The sequence below is a fragment of the Haplochromis burtoni genome, unplaced genomic scaffold (assembly GCF_018398535.1).
Source record: "Haplochromis burtoni strain Fernald_Lab_line unplaced genomic scaffold, NCSU_Asbu1 Contig_73, whole genome shotgun sequence".
NCBI classification, from domain to species: domain Eukaryota; kingdom Metazoa; phylum Chordata; class Actinopteri; order Cichliformes; family Cichlidae; genus Haplochromis; species Haplochromis burtoni.
The window spans coordinates 1,908,193-1,915,685 of record NW_024582434.1 but is presented as its reverse complement, the minus strand read 5'-3'; positions in this window follow the sequence as shown (position 1 = coordinate 1,915,685).

The following is a 7,493-nucleotide window of genomic DNA, read 5'->3' as shown; positions in this document are numbered from 1 at the left end:
GGGGGGGTTGGTGTAGCTCACCACTTAATGAAATCCTCATGTGAGGAGGGAGAGGAAGACTTGTGGTGGGGTAAAGGGGTGATCTTGGAGGTCGAGGCGCCACGCCATCTTGAGAAAATGACGCCCCTCCAGAGAGGTGGCGTCACTTATTCATTTATTTTTTTCTTGTTTTGAGGAGCAACTCTGGCTTGTAAAGAGCACTGGACGATGTGCCCCTCATTACAGACTGGGCGCTGCATCAGGGACCCGCCAGGCGCCCAAGTGGACATGGATAGAATTGCAAGTGATTAATTTGCCGAAGGTTCCCCTGGAACTTGGTGTACTCACACAAGTATTTGTCTTCATTTGCCAAGATATGTACAGTGACATGAGAAGATAGGCCTTCAGAGTCCTGGATGCCATGTTTTGTTTTGGGGTTTTTTTCTTTCATAATGGAATACAAAAGTTCAAGGCCAAAAAAAAAAAAGGAAAAAGGAAAGGAAAAAAAACACAGGCACACACAGTATGATCATTTGTTGCTTGTTCATTGCTTAACTGTCAGTCGTGTTCATGAGCTACAGAAAAACAAACCATTTTCTTGGTCCATTTAACAGCTAAAACGATGGAACTAATGGACTAATAATGAGTGTCATTATGCTAAAACACACATTTTGTTTTGTGGCCTGTGCAGATGCAAATGAAATGTCAGTGCCATATTTCACTTCTGTAATTGAACAGGTAATTACAAAACCTACAGATACAAAATACTGAGAAAAACATGAACATGTATGCATGTCTGTTATTCTTGTTGCTACTGAATGTCAGTTACAGGAAGAGGCTTAGGACAATACTTGGATTTCTGCTTTGATTACCTTGGAAATGTGGTCTGACCTTCATCTGAGTGACAATTATAGACAACGACATTCTGAATTAATTAACAGCATACATACAGTTTTATTCTTAAAAAAAAAACCCTCTTCTGAAACTGTGTCCAATTAAGAAAATGAGATTAGAAGTGTGGATTGTATACTGCCCATCCATACAAAGACATAAAAAGTCTGCTCTTCTGAAGACAGCATGGATAATGTGACCCATGCCATGTCGTGACCTCCAACCAATTGCGGCACATTTCTGCTTCTCCCTCAGCCTCGTTCTGCTGGAGGTTTTTTCCTGCTAAAGTGGAGTTGTTCCTTGCACTGTCACCAAGTGCTTGCTCAAAGGGTCTCTTTGATAGTTGGGTTTTCACTGTATTGTTTTAGGGAAATTACCTTACAGTGTAAAGTGCCTTGAGGTGACTGTTGTTGTGATTTGGCATTACATAAATAAAATTCAGAATGCTTTGATCAAAACAACATTCACACAACCTTTATAGAGGCATTGTAGACATGCAGAAATTTGGAAAAGACTACAGATGCACTTCTGAAGATCTCGATGTGCTAACCACAAAAGGACACATTGTCTAGAAATTTGCGAAATTCGAGATTGCTACTCTCCCTAAGAGAGGCCAATCTTCAAAGAATATACCAAACACAATTCTAAATAGGCCTATTAGTCCCCTAAACCATCCAATGTCCCGTGGGCGGTACGTCCGACTGCTAACAGTTTAAAAAACCCCAAAGTGTAACAAGAAAACATCTACAGATAGCTCTGCAATTTATTAAACTATCCATATTGTATGTCCGCTAAGGAAAACCCTGAATAAAAATGGTGGTATTGGAAAGAAACCTGTTCAAACACACAAACACAGACAGCGAGAGAGAAAGTATGTAAAAATACATGACATTATGTTTGCAGGAAAATAAAAATAAATAAATAAAAAAGCACTGCACACCTATCCCAAAGTCACATTTCAGCTGTGAAGCATAATAAATGTGAGCACTTGCTCTGATACATTGAGGTCTTGACACTTTGCGGCAGTGAACGATGAACTAAAAACATCATGGCAGCCCTGGCTGACTGATGCATCATGAGAATAACCAAGTAAATCAAGAACAGAGTTGCTGAAAACACACACACAAAAACGTGCTTTAGAAATGTCCCAGTCAGTCCTGACCTTAGCCCGATGCTGCGGGATGACCTCAAGAGGGCTGTTTAATCAAGACATCCCACAAATATTGATAATACTGAAAAATGTCTGCTGAACAAATGATCCTGCAACGTTCCCTCGGTGTTAGGAAAGTATTTTGAACAGCTACAGGAAATGCCTTATGTAGGTTGTTACTGCTAAAGTTACAGCATTTAAGAGTTCACTTATTTTTTTGTAGCCTGCACTGTGAATGATTACTCTGTGTATTCTGCAATGGCATGGAAAGTACAAGAGTTTATGTGTTATTGGTTTTAAATCAGGGTCCGATAGCACTTTGTCAGTAATCAATACTGGAACTCTGGCAGTTCTGGATTCACAGTTCTTTTCTGTTTGTGTGTGTTTTAATCTTGTTTTAATGAGCTACTCTTAATTTTGAAAACAAATTAAAAAAAATTAAAAAAAAATATTTTAAATTCTCACATTAACTGAAAGAAGCTGTTAGTCTTACTTTTGCAAAATGTATGCATAATTTAAAATAAACAAAGAATATTACACTGTTACTCTCAAATAAAATGTTGTAGGTTGCAATGAAGCAATTGTCAAATTAGAGTCATCTTACCCAGCTCCCCAGGAGAGAGCTACCTTACTTTTCAGGAGGTCATAAATCATCATGAGGAAAATTTATAGCAAACATGAAGAGGTTTTAATGACAGCAAGTTCAATGACTGATGCAATTCTGAGCTGATTTTGTTAAGAACGTATGTGATTTTCCCTTTTTTTGCATGGTGCCAAGCTGCAGTTTAAACTGTCCTGTATACCAAAGGTTATGAAGGTCTTAACTCTGCTATCCTCTTGGCTTGTTTAGCGTTCATGCTGTGGTCGCTCCTGATCACAGAGCAACTGAGTGGCAGAATCCCATCACCGTCTATAAATAGATCTGGCCACGTGAACTATGTGAATGTCTGTATGTGTGTTGACAAAATACTGAATTACTCTACAACATATCCAGTAACTTTTATCTGATAATTTCCTGGAAAACATTTTCAGATTACATTAAAAATAGATTGCTGGTTATATTATGCTTAAATGCAAGATTTCCTGAACAAAACTGTAAAAGTAATATTTGTATATTTGTATAAGTGTGATTTAAAAATTCTGCAATAAACATGAACAATTAATGAGAATAAGCAGCTTTCATATTTAAATGTAAACCCACATTTGACACTATTAAAACTGCAATAATCATAATTATAATAATAATAGTAATATAGTTTGTATCACTGGCAGTTCTAAGTGCTCATCCGTGGGCGACATATCAAAACATCAACAATGTAAATCTCATGTTTCATATCAGATTGCATGCTCTGTACTTCCAGTCAGCAGGCTAATTACACAGTAATGAAGCTAGTCAAACAGGACAAACATTCACCCGTAATGCTGTAATCCTGCCTGAACCTTCTTGTCATCCTTCTTTATGATCTTAAATGGGCCCCAGTGGGCCATTAGAGGGCAACTAGGACGACCACAGTCAACTCCCATGAGAGAGTTGGGGGTGGAGAGGGGGGCGGCGGGCTCAGGCCATGAAGTAGCTTTGTGGTTAAATGTGTTGGAGAGCTTGGAAATGCTTATGTTTATTTGAAAATCTCAGCAGCCTTGCAGGGAATGTCAGTGATGCTACCATATAATGCATAACAGTCACAGGAGGTGACTTGTTGATGGTAGATCAACACAACATGCTCAGCAGAAACTCACTTCAATCACTCAATCCATCTATGATGGAAGCAGGTATTTTATGTTCATGATGTGAGGACTGTGATCTCTTCATCAATCATTGCAATAACAGCAGTATCTTGTTCACGCTTTCTGTGACTCAGTTATTACCCATTAATGTTACCAGTTAGAGATTACTGGAATTTATTATGTTTAATTTAAAAGGATGTTCTAATTTTATTCTACCTGAGCTTGATGTCTGGGCCACCTGACAATTCAGAAGTTGTTCCCACGATAATTTATCGCATTTATTGCATACTTCAACTACTTTTGAAGAAAAAGGGGCAAACATTTTCTACTTGGATAGGTATGTTCTGGTCAAAATAAGAATTTTGTTTTTGTTTTGGGGAATTATAATAATATTATAGTTATTAAAGCAGCTGTGGCTACAATGTATAGCTTGCCATCACCAGTGTGTGAATGTGTGTGTGAATGGGTGAATGACTGAATGTAGTGTAAAGCGCTTTGGGGTCCATAAGGACTAGAAAAGCGCTATACAAATGCAGGCCATTTACCATTTACCATTAAATATTAATATTAAATTATGTTTGTGACATTTCAAAAGCAAATCATGAAAAAAAGAAAATTGAATAAATGATGATGAAAACAGTAATTATTTTCATCATCTTTGCCAGGTGGCATAAGTAGGAGAAGTTTAAGGCAATAATATCAAAAAGTTTGAAGCAAAATTACTGTTGAAAATGTTTAAAGCTAGCAAAGAAGTCATGAAACCAATACAATGATCTAAAATCTGCCAGCAGTAGGTGCTTCATTGTGTACAAACTGTTACCTGCAGACTGATTCTAATCATAAGAGTCAAAACTGCTCTGTCACCAGTTATTGTTCCAATGTCTCTCTTCAGAAATACAACCAACAGCTTTCAAAATAATATATTAAGACACAACCCTTAGGATAAAAGCTTTAATGTATGGTGTTGGATTGAGACTGCTGACCAATGAGAACTGACAACGTCACAGCGCAAAAGGACGCGTCACTTCCAAACAGCGTGAAGCTGCTGTGAAGGTGAACACCTGTGCGTCTCCGCTGTCGATTGAGTTGTCAGACCGTAACGGTGCGTTCAAGGACAGCTTAGAAAGAAGACACTCCTGCACTGACACCATAACAACACCGTCACCCACGAGTTGGCCTGATACTTGATGTTTTGGGCGAGGGCGAGAGCGAGGCAGGTGCACGACACCATCGCCACTACGCAAATAAAAATAAGGAAAAACTAATAATTAAAAAAATAAAAAAATAAATTCTAACCCTTTATGGTCAAATTTATGGTCCCCAAATAATAATTCATTATTATCCATCTGCATTTGGTGTTTTTATTATTTTGCCTTCTGCCCACGCATCGTTTAAAACAGCCAACGAAGATATTTTCCTTTCTGACCAGAAGCTATTAGTATGGCTGTGGGTGGCAGAAAACTGAATCTATAAAAGGTGCCACACATGATCCACTTAATTTGGTATCACACCGACGTAACGTGGAGCCTCATCAACACGCGCCTTCATCAGGCTTTTCAGTCAGCCGCACAGTGTGTTTTACAGTGGAAACAGTCCAGTTAAGAATGGAAACAAACACACCCACAGCGCCCCGAGCAGCCTTCTCCTGTATCATGTTATACTGAGAGGCGTTTACAGCTGTTTTGTACAGGACGACATGCTGCGCTGTAAGAGCTGCCTCTTTACGACAACATTAAAGCCTCCACGGCCTTTGCAAATAGAAATTATTAGTATTTTAATTTCTTCAAGGGACAGATTTACCTCAGTTATCGACAGTGACCTTGAAAACATCAGAATGGGTTTAAAGTGTCTGTTTGGTTCTGTGTTTATAGTGTTTATAGTGACATTAAACTAAGTTGTTATTTTTATCAACAATAAAAATATATTTTATAAACATTTCTGTGGATTAGTGGAGTGGGCATAAACCGTTTTAAAATTATTAGTTTGATAGTTAACAAAATTAACTTAACGATAATAATTTTTTATTTTAAAAATATTTTAATTAGAATGCAATAAAGAAACAAACGTGTCTATGGAACCTGTGCATGTTAAACGTGAATATCTACTTCAAAATTATTTTTTCCTGTAAATGTTTATTATTTAATTCTAGAATGAGCAAAATGTGCTTTACTCCATAATTAACAGCGTTGTCGAAATCGAAAGAAGTGCATTCATATTTATCCTTTGCTTCGAGACTTTTTTTTTTATTCCTTTTGTGAAACACCTGAGTTGCAGCGGTGAAGATGCACGGCCTCTTGCAAGGGGAGAAAAGATTGTCGGTAACGCGTTACAGCACTGTAACAAATTACATTGTCGCTATTATTTTTTGCAGTTGTTGCATTTGTCATCGCCTTCTTTGAGTCTCCAGTGGAGCCTGAATTGCATCCCCTGATATTCGCCCTGGACCGCAGTGAATTAATTTGGTGATTAATGACAGAAAGGTTGGCCTTTACCGGGAGGGAGTTCTCACACTGCTTTGAATTTATTGAGTTAATGGGTGACACAAACACGCTTGGCCCTTCTGATAGTAGATCTGTGATTCCTAAAGATAAGAAGAAAAAACGAAATGTGACGCAGTACTACCATTCAATAAACAGCTCCTCACAAAAAGAAGCTTCTTAAAGGATTTTTTTTAAAGCATTTAACGCGCAATATTTTGGAGAGCGATAACCTAGGAGGCAAAAATCGAAGCGAATCATCCAATTAAATCCCTCAAGAGCTGATGATTGATGGTGTCAGCTGTTCTGCTTCTAATTAACGTTTAAATTAAGCCAGAGGAGGGGAATATGTTTCGGACCAACTTCACTTGAGAACTGAAAGCCAACTGAACCAATAGTAGAAAGGTCTCAGGGTTATTTAGGCTTAAACCCAATTTAAGGTTAATCATGTACAGAAGTCCGGATCTGAGCGGAGCTCAGAGGAGGTCCATCTTTGTGAAGAGCATATAACTACACCTCAAGTAGAGGATTTTTTGCCCCTTTTATAACTATGTTTGATAGATGATATGACTAATAAATATGATACAATGCCCAGATGTTTTTAAATGATTTTGAATATTAAAAATGTAAAGAGAGTTTTGCTAAGACAAAATATATATTTAAAAGTACTCGCCCATGTCTATAAAATCAAACCTTTTTTCTTTTTCTTTTTTGCACAGCAAAATAAAACAAGATTAGCTTCTAACTTCCTTAAATTTCAACCTAATTTTGAATTCAAGTCTGAAGTGTCAGGTTAAATCGCCTTCTTTGTGATATTAATATATTTTCAGGTACCAGCACTTTCTCCAAAACCGTGCACATTTCTGTCCAAATTCCCTAACTGAATTTATCCCCACCAACTCCTGCTCGTTATGGAGAAATATGTATTCAAAGCAGTCACAAAGGGTGGACCTCCAAGGCAGATAATAGAATTTCCTGCTGTTTTATAGCTCTGTCCCTAAACCAATGTCACCATATGCTCCTGTTGGCACAAGATTCTCCGCAGTGGCTTCCTGGGCGGCAGGCTTTACCCAGTGGGGTCACAAAAAATATGACTGTATTGTAAAAATGTTTCTCCAGCGTTTGTAATATTCAGCCCCCGGCCGCTTTCAGCAGGTGGTACTCGAATTCTAATACAACTGCTAAAATATGGTCTGCATTGTTTATTTATCATGAGAAGCTTTTGTTGCGTTTTGCATAAAGAAGTGCCCATTAAAGTTGCGCTTGATTCA